The sequence below is a fragment of the Mustela putorius genome, unplaced genomic scaffold, assembly GCF_011764305.1.
Source record: "Mustela putorius furo isolate JIRA1106 unplaced genomic scaffold, ASM1176430v1.1 tig00000551_pilon_pilon_pilon, whole genome shotgun sequence".
In the NCBI taxonomy this organism is placed as follows: Eukaryota; Metazoa; Chordata; class Mammalia; order Carnivora; family Mustelidae; genus Mustela; species Mustela putorius.
Window position 1 is genome coordinate 238,124 of NW_025421412.1, and position 10,790 is coordinate 248,913.

General features: G+C 53.8%; 1 long non-coding RNA gene across 1 annotated transcript; it reads left to right on the plus strand.

The window, feature by feature from the left end:
• The first annotated feature begins 7,032 nt into the window (after positions 1 to 7,032).
• LOC123392405 lies at positions 7,033 to 10,172 on the plus strand. Its single transcript, XR_006607139.1, has 3 exons — positions 7,033 to 7,709; positions 8,914 to 9,005; positions 9,456 to 10,172. It is a non-coding gene; the product is annotated as an uncharacterized LOC123392405 (long non-coding RNA).
• Positions 10,173 to 10,790: the final 618 nt, after the last annotated feature.

Below are 10,790 nucleotides of genomic sequence, written 5' to 3' on the forward strand. Positions count from 1 at the left end.
TTGTGAACGGTGCTCCTCCAGCGGGAGGGGGGCCAGCAGCACCTGGAGTTCAAAGGTGATGCTGGTAGCAGCCCCAGCAGGAAGAGGAGGAAGGCCCAGTCCAACACTGGCAGGGAACCCTGGTGCTAACCTAGGGTCTAGGTCAAGTGCACAGATAAAGAATAATAAAATCAAAGATCTCGTGAGAGCTGCAGACTCAGAAAGTTTAGAGGAAGGTGGTTGAATTCTCACTAGTTATGGTGAGAGACCTGGACTGGACTCTTCTCCCCCGATCTAACACTGAGTGGTGTGAACATGGGGCCTCATACCCATGAGGCTAGTGCTGGGTCGTGGGAAACCTTGGCCAGCTGGAGGGGTGGAGTGTGCTCTGCATGGGAGGGGGGCATGGGGAAGGGGGCGGCAGGCACCATGGATTCCTGTGAGAGGTCCTTGGCACTGCCTGATTTTCTTTAAATAAGTGCATATATTTCGACGCATAGAACAAGCTGTCCAAATCCTTACCCAGGCGCACCACAAGATACTCCGTTCGTTTCTGGAAGATGTCAGACCTCCCCTGAGTAAGGAAGAGCTCCCACTGGCTTGGTGCTTTTGTCCTGGAGCTGCTCAGAGCACTGCCCAAGCCCTGCTGATTCTGCTCACGCACGGTCTGGAGGCCAAAGGGCCCTGCCCATGCTCCACTGAACTGTTATATCTCCACCGACAGAAGACTCTGTAGGACCCAGTGGGTCACCTGATTTTAAACCAAACAATGACAACTTACTCAGCCAAATGAGGTTGGTTCTTCCAAGTAGTGTAGTGGAAAGACCTTGTGCTTTGGGACTTGGGACCTACTCTGGAACTTTGTGCCTAAGAAGAGGGGCCCCTGTGTTGGGGGATAGAGCATGAGCTTGGGCCTAGGAAAAGATGCCAACCACGGTTCTGCCACTTACTGGCTACAGAGCTGTGGGCGAGGGGCCAGCAGTAATGTGTGTCTCGTGGTAGGGAAAACTGATGGTCTCACCTGCGGAGACCTGCACCGTGCCTGCAAGGACCTGCTCATGGAATGCCAAGTGTTCTCGCCCCGCGGAGACCCGCACGGAGCCCGCACGCGCCGTCAGCGCAGGCTCAGCTCCGTCCGCGGCTGCCGTGCCCGCGGGCTGCGACACGACCTCTGTGACCGGGCGCTGAGGTGGGGGACACCTGATTCTGCTGCTCTTGAGAACAGTGACGTGTTCTTGGGAAAGTCCTTAAATACCGCAAGTCTTTGTCATTAAGGTAAATTTGCATTTTATTTTTCAACACAACGCAAGTAATTTGGATTATTTTAGACGAAGCGAACCGTGAGCCCAGGGCGATGGTCGCACTCCTCCCAAGTGCCGCGCCGCATCAGCGGTGGGAGCCCCGGGGCGGCTGTGTCTCAGAGGTCGCAGCGCTCTGGCTGAAGCCTCAGCCTCGCTGCTCGCTTACAAGAGCATCTGTAAAATGGGCCGAAGATCGTTTGAGTCCCGCGAAGGGATCCGAGGGCGGCCAGCTGTCTCCGTCCGCCCAGGCCTGCGGGGTGTCCTCTGCTGGGAGCGCGGAGTAGCCACGGGCAGCGCCGCCGGCTGGACGCCGGCCACCTGCAGGTGGGGAAGGCTGGCCGGCGTGGCCTTGGGGAGGGCTCCGCTAGCGAGCCTTCCCTACTTCTCGCAAGTTATTTATTGATTTATATTTGTTTAGGAAGAACAACTGATTCTGGGTGCCTCGTGAAGGCAAGGGAAGACCGGCCCGAAGCAGGGAGCGCGTGGGTCCTGGCGGCACTCCCGGGGAGAAGGGATCTTAGGGGCGGGAGCTTCAGCAGGCGTGGGGCCCAGACGCTGGCCCTGCAGGCTGCCTGGGGTTCGCTCTAAGGCCTTCGGGCTGGGCTGCAGAAGGGTTTCACTCTCGAGCCCCAGATTCCCTTCCTGCACCGGCTTCTGCGAGGACAGCCTCCAGCTCCCCGCGCCGGCCCGGCTCAGAAGCGCCCCGCTCCCGGGCGGCCTCCGCGGTGGTGCTCCCGGCGCCCGCTTCGCCATGTCGGGGCGCCCCCGCCACCGCCTGAGAAAGGGCAGACGAAGGCCCCACTCATCCTTCTAAACCAGGGCCCGTCGAGAGCCGGCCCAGGGCTGGATCGACTCTCCAGCGTCCAAGACACCGGGACTCAGCAGCAGAGAGCGTAATGTCTGACAAGTCACTTTTGAAGACCATTCCAAGAAGTTTTGTTTGGAAGAAGGCGATTGTGATGGGGGACACAGGCCGCCCGCTATCCTCCCTGGGCACTTACATCTCAAAGGGGGACGTCTGTGTTGACGATGAGTATCAGGAGCTTCAGCCCCTCACAGGGTACACACTGCGGGTGGGTGCTCCCAAGACGCGGGCCCGGCAGAGCGCTTTGTCCTGGTTTTCCCCCAGGAATGCTCCAGTTTTCACACCGAAGTCCCACGTCCTGAGGGCCCCCCTTGGTCCCTGGCAGACTGGGACGTGGTCACGCACTCCTGGAGTGCGACAGAAATCTGAACTCCAGGCCCCCCTGCACCTGTGGGCTCAGAACCCCAGGGCTGGGCCCCGCTGGCTGCTTTAATCTGGCCCTTCAGGATGTCTCGGTGCAGGCGTAGAGAAGCTACTTCAGGAGGCTCCAGGGTCCAGGCTTCTCTGGGAGGGGCCACTCTGTAACTCGGCTGCTGGAGAAAATGTGGAACGCTGCCCTCAGCAACTGGTCCACCCCCAGCCCTGTCCCCCCAACCCCGGCCGAAGGGAGTGGTCCATGCTGGGGCTGGCTGGGATCTGCCAAAACTCAGGAGGCCGGTTTTGCCTGAGCTGCTCTGGGGCCACCTTCACAGCTTCTCTGCTCACTCGGGGACATTGTCATTATCCCCAGCAGGTGGCACAGGCTAATGGGCTTTTGCCATTGGCCCAGCGCCCACGTGTAACACAATGGTCAGATTCGGCCACCAGCAGTGATGGAGACAAGCCTGTAGTGGGCATCACTGGGACTTGAGTGCAGGGTTGTGTAATTAAAAATACTCTCTCTGGCTCCAGTCACACTGACACTGGTAATCACAATTTTTTTTTTTTGAGGAAAAAAAAATAGGAGGATATTCCGATGTTCAGCCTCAATCACATTTTCAGATTTACTTGTGGGTGAGTTGCGGGTGCTGCCCAGTTGGTAACAATTCTCTGAAATGCCTTGACTGGGACAGAAAAGAAAATCAGGTGCTTTGGGGACGTGTATGTGACCAAAAATGCGATCTCTCTCTTTTTGTCAATTGAGGTGAGTCGCAGTACAATGTTACATCAACTTCAGGTGTACAACGTATCGATGCAACAGTTGTGCATTACACAATACCACGGTTAGCACGGTCACCACACAAGGTCGTGCAATATTATCGGCTGCATTCCCTATGCCGTCCTGTCCATCTCCCCGACTTACTTATACCTGGAAGTTTGTGCCCCTTAATGCCCTTCAGCTGTTTCGCCCATCCCCCACCCTCTCCCCTCTGGCAACTGCAGCCTTGTTCTTTGTATTTTTTTTTAAAGATTTTATTTATTTATGTGACAGATTACAAGTAGGCAGAACAGAGATTACAAGTAGGCAGAGAGGCAGGCAGAGAGAGGAGGAAGCAGGCTCCCTGCTGAGCAGAGAGCCCGATGCGGGTCTCGATCCCAGGACCCTGGGACCATGACCTGAGCCAAAGGCAGAGGCTTTAACCCACTGAGCCACCCACGCGTCCTGTTTTTTGTATTTCTGAGTCTGTTTCTATTCTGTTTGGTTTCTCAGACCCCACATATAGGGGACGTCATAGGCTATCGGTCTCCATCTGACTGATTTCCCTTTGGGAACACTTGTTATTTCTTGTCTTTTTGACATTAGCCATGGAACAAGTGCAAGGTGACGTATCATTGTGGTTTTGATTTGTACCTCCCTTATGATGTTGTATTTCCTTTCTTAAAAGTTTTTATTTATTTGAGAGAGAGCACGAGTTCATAAGCTGGGGAGTAGCAGCCAGAAGGAGAGGGAGGAAGCAGGTTTCCTGCAGAGCAAGGAGCCTGATGTGGGACTCAATCCCAGGACCCTGAGATCGTGTCCTCAGCCAAAGTGAGATGTTTAACTGACTAAGCCACTTATGCTCTGATGCTTTTTATTTCTTAAGGAGAAAATTTGAAACAAAGTAAAGACTCTGGCCCTATAAATTTTGTTACATCCCCATTAGTTCGCAGGTGTCTTGACAAAAAAATGCACATAGTATAGGTTATTTCCTGTTACCTGAGAAATTGCCCCATGAGATATGGACCTTCTATGACCTTTGTGTGTGATTATAGTTTGGGGTCTCAGTACCTTTTGCAAAGGGGTGAAGGACTGTGGTGACAGGGCCTCTGGGCATGAACCCAGCTGTGGACAGCAGAGCAGAAGAAGAAGACTTGGTCAGTCACAGCAGCCTGCAGAAGCCACAGTGGGAACCATGGGTCCTACCTTGGGATGAATGTGGCTAAGACACACAGCTGAGTGGGTGCACTCAGAGCGTCACGGATACAACGCAGTGAGCTGGAAAGATGAAAACGAAGGGGCAGGGAGGCGGTTATGTGACGTGAAGCAGAGAAACCTCTCAGGGATCATTTGAGCAAAATCTCAGAGGGAGAATAGAGAGCGGCATGTGTCTACGGAGCAACACTCCAGCGCGAGAACAGCAAGTGCAAAGGTCCAGAGGCTGACAAATGTGTGGGGGAAACACAGAGGCCATGGACCTGGACCCCTGAGAAATAGCAAAGGGCATGCCAGGAGGTGAGGCCAGAGGATGGCAGAACGGGAGCACATAGGCCTTGTTTGTATATAGGGATTGAGATTTTGGACAGAAGGCCAGGCTCGGGTGTGGGCAGAGGATTGACACAGCGTGAGCTAAGTTTCCAGAGGACGGCTCACACTGTGAAGTGGAAAATAGATGTTTGTTCCTGTGTGGGGTGGGTCATGGTGACCATGCTCTAATTCATCCCAAATTTCTCGCCTGGTGAACAAAAATGGTGTTTTAAACAAGGGACTTCAATGAGCCCCAGACCTCCCCTACAATGCTGTGTCTTCACTGCAAGGGTAACTCTAGAAGGCAGCAGGGGCAGGGAGCACCCAGCATTAGTGAATTCATCACCATACATTCCGCTCTGCACCCCCTCAAGGGGGGTCTCAAGGTTAGCTTGGCTTACTGAAGGTACCCGCTGGGATCCTGTGGCTTCCTGCCACCTAACATGGCCTTCCAGCCCAGGAGGCTGGTCTGTCCTGGGGGCCCGGCAGCTCCCTTTCCTCCTTGTGGCCCGGGCTTCGAGAGGCTGCTGACTCTCGCAGTCCCCGGGGGGGTGGAGAGGCAGAACAGTGAAGGCAGGCAAGGGGCTTCGAGCTGGTGGTCTCCCTGGAGCACACGGAACTTTGCCCCCCAGAGGCCTTGCTAATTGTGTCTGCTCTTATTTAAATGTGTGACACGCAGGCAGGGAATGGTGCCAGGCGGTGGGAAGGCGCCCTCACCTCCTCGCCCCTTCCCGTGCGCACAGGAGAGGAGAGCCTCAGCGCCCGCCCGGTTAGGAAACACACGGGATTCTTAGTAGCTTCCGCAGGGGGGGCAAAGTGTTCTCGCCGCTCTTGGTTCTGACTGGGCGGGAACACTTGCTCGGGGACACGAGTGGAGGAGCATGAAGACGGCTTTCATGAAAGAGGAGTAGGACCAGAATCACCTTCCTTTATACTTCCCTTAGTGATAAAGACCAGCGATGGGTGAAAAGCACTAATGCAATGAAGCGTATTTTGCAAGGTAGGGACCGATTGCGTCCAGCATCTCGTGTGTGCATTTCCCATCAGATTTTCTCTTTCTTTAGGGGCAGCCTTGGAGGAAAGGTTGTAAGAGCTCTGTGTTCCCCACCTCCTAATAACACGTCTGGGATAAGTCTGTGAGAGCGAATGAAGAAGCACGCCAAGGAGAAGTCCACACCAGCAGGCCAGGCTGAAAGCAAACAGCCCCGCACCTCCCCAGAGCTGGGTGCTGGGTCTCCATGACTGTCCCTGGGCATCAGCTGCCTGGCCAAGAAGAGCAGCGCCCGGCGGACTGCGGGTCCTGGGACCCACTCCCCACCCACACGTCTACATCTCAGAAAGGATGATGAGGCCTGCATGGGAGAGAGCTCTGCTTCCAGCCCCGGAGTCTCGCCATCTGACTGCATGCGGACAGCCCTGACCGGCGGTTTGGGGTGAGAGGCAGGACTTTTGGTGGCCGCACAGGACCTAGAATGGGAAGAGAGGGCACACTCCCACTCGGACACCAGCTGGTCCCGGGCCCTGGACTCTCCAACGACCCCCCTCTCCTGTCTTCAGGATCAAGCCCAAGGTAGGGTGGCACAGGGGAAGGGGCTGTGTAGTGGAGGGCACCTCAGACGGAGTCTCCCAGCTGGCCCCTGCTGAGAAGGGCCGGAGAGCTGACCGGAAACGAAGGGCAGGAGTGCGTGGAGCTCGTCAGCCTCCACGGTGTGAACTCTGCAAGGCGGGAAGAGAAGCAAGTGACCGTCTCGTGTAGCGTTTCCACCACGTAATGAGCGTCAAGAGCGTGGTTTTGTAAGCTTTGTAAGCCCGTGTAATTCAATTTTTAATAATTGTTCAGTTATCAGCTGGCAAAACTCCTGAAAATGTACTGGTTGGGTCCTGTGGGCGGGTCCCTCCCGCACTCCAGCGGCTCACTACCTGACTGAGGATCCCGAAATCAATTCCCAATCAAACAAACAAGGAGTTTAAGCGAAGCCAGAATAGAATATAAAATTTTAGGACACGTTATATCTAGTCAGGATAGGTATTATCTCATAAAATTTGTGAGAGTCTATCAGGTCATGACCTGAAATGTACTCATGTCTGTGGGTCTTTACTAAGAAGTCTGAGCAGTTCTTGGCATCGGGACCACCGGCTGCGCTTCTGCGCACTGTGGGTTTCAGAGTGACTGGAGCCGCCGCACCCATCGGTCAGGCTGTAACCTCACTTAGGAGGGTGGCGCTCTGGGGCAAGGAGCCTGGGATTGTCTGCCTGCCCTCCCGGGGCGGCTCTGCGGGGGGCTGGGGGCGAACCCTTCCCTGGTGCACTGGGTCGGCTGCGGTCAAACCCCCCCCCGCAGTGTTTGCGAGCGAGGACCCCGAGGGCAGAGGGCACCGCTTCCTCAGGTGCGACTGATAAACAAGAGGTCACGCCCTTCCTGTGGGGAACCAGCAACCAGCCCCCCCACAGGAGAGGATGTCGGCCCACGTGAGGCTGCTGCAGGGGAGACAGTCACTGCCGTATTGTCCTTCCTTCGGGGTTTCTTCTTTCAAGAGGACTGCAGATTCACACGCACAATGAGGAGTAACACGAAGATCCCCGGTGCTGGCCACCGTTCCCTCCACTGGCCACATCTTGTGGCACTGTGCTGCCTGTATCCAAGATCCCAGCCAAGACAGCCTCCAGCCGATCCCACCGACGCAGACGGCGCGCTCTGGTGCACCCGCGTGTGCGCTCAGATCTGTGCGACTCTGTCACGCCTGGATTCCCGGGGCCACCGGCGCTGCCAAGACACAGACCATTTCCATCCACAGGGTCCCTCCGCCCCCTTCCCCGACCCTGGACAGCCCCTGTCTGCTCTCCCCCTCCACAGAGTGTCACTCCGCAGTGCCGTCTAAAAGGAGTCATGAGGCCCGTGTGACAGGCTGTCCTCATTCACGTGAGCAGGTTTTTCCTCTTTGTTGATGAGTGGAGTTTGGACCCCCCCGGCTGTGCAAGGACAGGCTGGAGGCTGTTTCTGGGTTTGCAGATCTCTCACAGGCTCAGGGAGCCCTAGTGGCTTTGTCTTTGCAGAGGAACGTGGGCCCATGGTCACCCTGGGCACCAGAGGCCACACTCAGCACTGGCTCCAAGCACCGCTGGGAGGACAGGGGTGGGGGCCCGTGGCAGCGAGCAAGGGGAGGGCTGAGGGGGACGGGGAGCTCTCGACACCTGGGGCTCAGCATCCTCCAGCTGGGGAGGAAGGAGCCCCACCCTTCCGGGGGGAGGAGGGGGAGACGAAAAAGCCACTAGGAGCCCCGGTGGGGGGAGGGGGGCTGGCGGAGTCCGGTCTGACCGCGCTGGCCCACTTCACAAAGTGGACCTGTCCCCACTTCACAAAGACACTTAGAAATAACCTGCGGCGACCGTTAGGTTCACATCAGAGTGTTTGGAAGAGTTGACAATGAGCGGAACGTCACAGCCCGCGCGTGGGGTCCAGCTGTGTCCGTCCTCACTTTTCATGCTCGAAGGTACAGGAGAGGTACCCACACCCGCGCGTCCTGTGTTTGCTCCCGAGCGCCCAGCTTTGTCCTTCTTCCTCTCTGCGGTCACTGGCCCCGGTAACACGGTAACACGCACTCTGGCAGATTTCCTTCTCAGTGGCCGCCACCATCCACTCCCCCTGGTGCCGCCCATGCCCTGAGGCCTGGGGAGTGCGGCTCCGACATCCCAGGAGGGCTTTCCCGGATGAGGGGAGGCACTTTCCCGCTGAGGAGAGGCCCTGCTCCCTGGACCTTCTCTTCTGTTTCTCTGGTTTGCGGGTCCACACTGAGCCGAGCACAGGCACAGAAACTGTGTGGGTGACTCAAGGCCCTGGGGTGAGGGGTGTGTTGTGTTTCTCCCATATTCCCACAGCGCCCAGCAGCTTCCAGAGACAAGCTGGGCGCTCACTAAAGGCTGAATAAATGAATTGCTAAACAGAGTTACCGTTCCAATTCTAGGGCCACTGTGTGGGATTGTATGTAAATACTAATAAAACCTTGACAGGAGCAAAGAAATAAAAATACTTGTTATAATGATGGGCACACATGTATATTTTTGCCCTTTTATTTTTTAAAGACTTAATTAATTACTCAATCTATTTATTTATTTATTTATTTCAGAGAGACTCTGAAGCAGCCTCCTCACCAAGCACCAAGCCCAGTGCGGGACTTGTCCTCACCACCGCAGGATCACAACCCAGCTGAAACCCAGAGTCGGTGCCCAACTGACTGAGCCACCCATGTGCCCCCATTTTGGCCCCTTTAAAGTCTTTCCTATTACCCTGGGTCTCTGAATCTAATGTCTTACAAAAAGACCAGCTCTTCCTGGGCACTGACACTATCAGTTTGCCTGACGGGACCATGTGGGCAAAAGGTTGAGACTTGCTGCTACGCTTGCTCTGGGTCTCCAGTGCTGGTTCCCTGGAGGACATGTCTGTGGGTCAGACAAATTTTCCAGAGCCCTGGGATTTTTCTCCTTTGGAGTTTGTGCCATGATCCTGCTAAGTTTTGAGAGTCAGAACAGTTTGATTGTTCGATTGACAGCGAATCCCCATCCCAAATGGTGTAAATCAGGAACCCTTTTCCTTTGAGCTTTTTCTGGGACAGGGTTGGGTTAGGGTTGGGGTTTGGGATTGATGGAGGCTTTTTTTTTTTCCTTACAGAGAGAGAGAGCGGCAGAAGGAGAGGGAGAGAGAGAATCTTGAGCAAGTTCCACAGTGGATGCAGAGCTCAAATGAGGGCTTGATCTCACAACCCTGAGATCATGACCTGAGTCAAACTCAAGAGTTGGACGCTGCAGCGACTAAGCCACCTAGGTGCCCCTTGATGGAGATTTTAAAAGGAAAAAAATACATATATTCCTACCAAAGCTAAGAAGATAAAATTTGGAGTCTAATTAATTGCTAACTTCAGGGTTCTCTTCAAAAAATACCCTGATATTTGGCCAATTCTGGTCAAAAATAGTAAGTTAGGTCTTATTACATTAAAAAAAGCAGTTATTTTGAGCAAATATTCTTCATAATAAGCAATCAAGACATTACACAAATGTCTTCAAAGAGTAAATCTGTTAGACATCTGCGATTATATTTTATTATTACTCAAATTGACAGATGATTGATATTAATGATGATTAATATTGCATTGACATTAATCAAATAGCGTCTCAAGTAAAGTTTATTTTTTAAGGCTTTGTTTGAATTCCACTTAATGAACACAGTGTTACAGTGCAGTGTCGGAAGGCTTCCAGGGGTCCCCCGGGGCTCATCCTGGTGCTGCTCTCCGTCATCCTGTCCTGTCTCCCCCATCCCTCACCACCTCCCCTCTGGTGACCATCCGTGTGTTCTCTGCAGTTAAGAGTCTGTTTCTTGGTTTGTCTCTCTCTTTTCCCCTTTTCTCATTTGTTTTGCGTCTTATATTCCACACGTGAGTGAAATCATATGGTATGTATGTATGCTTCTCTGATTGACTTATTTTGCATGTTGCCCTGTACCTCCATCCGTGTTGTTGCACATGGCGAGATTTCATTATTTTCTACAGGTAAATAATATTCCATTATATACATACACCACGTCTTCTTTATCCGTTCATTTATCAATGGACACTTGGGCTATTTCTAGATCTTCGCTAAGGTAAATAATGCTGCTATGGGGCTCCTGGGTGGCTAAGTCGTTAAGGGTCTGCCTTTGGCGCAAGTCATGATCCCAGGGTCCTGGGATCGAGCCCCACATCGGGCTCCCTGCTCTGAGGGGAGCCTGCTTCTCCCTCTGCTGCTCCTGCTGCTTGTGCACTCTCTCTCACTGCGTCTCTCCGTCAAATAAATGAATAAAATCTTTTAAAAAATTACTTTAAAATAATGTTGCTATAAACATTGGGGTGCATGAGTTCCCTTGAAGTAGAATTCAGTATTCTTTGATAAATATCCAGTAGTGCAATTGCTGGGTCCTAGGGTAGTTCTAATGGCGCCTTCTTGAGAACTCTCCGAGCTGTTTTCTGCCGTG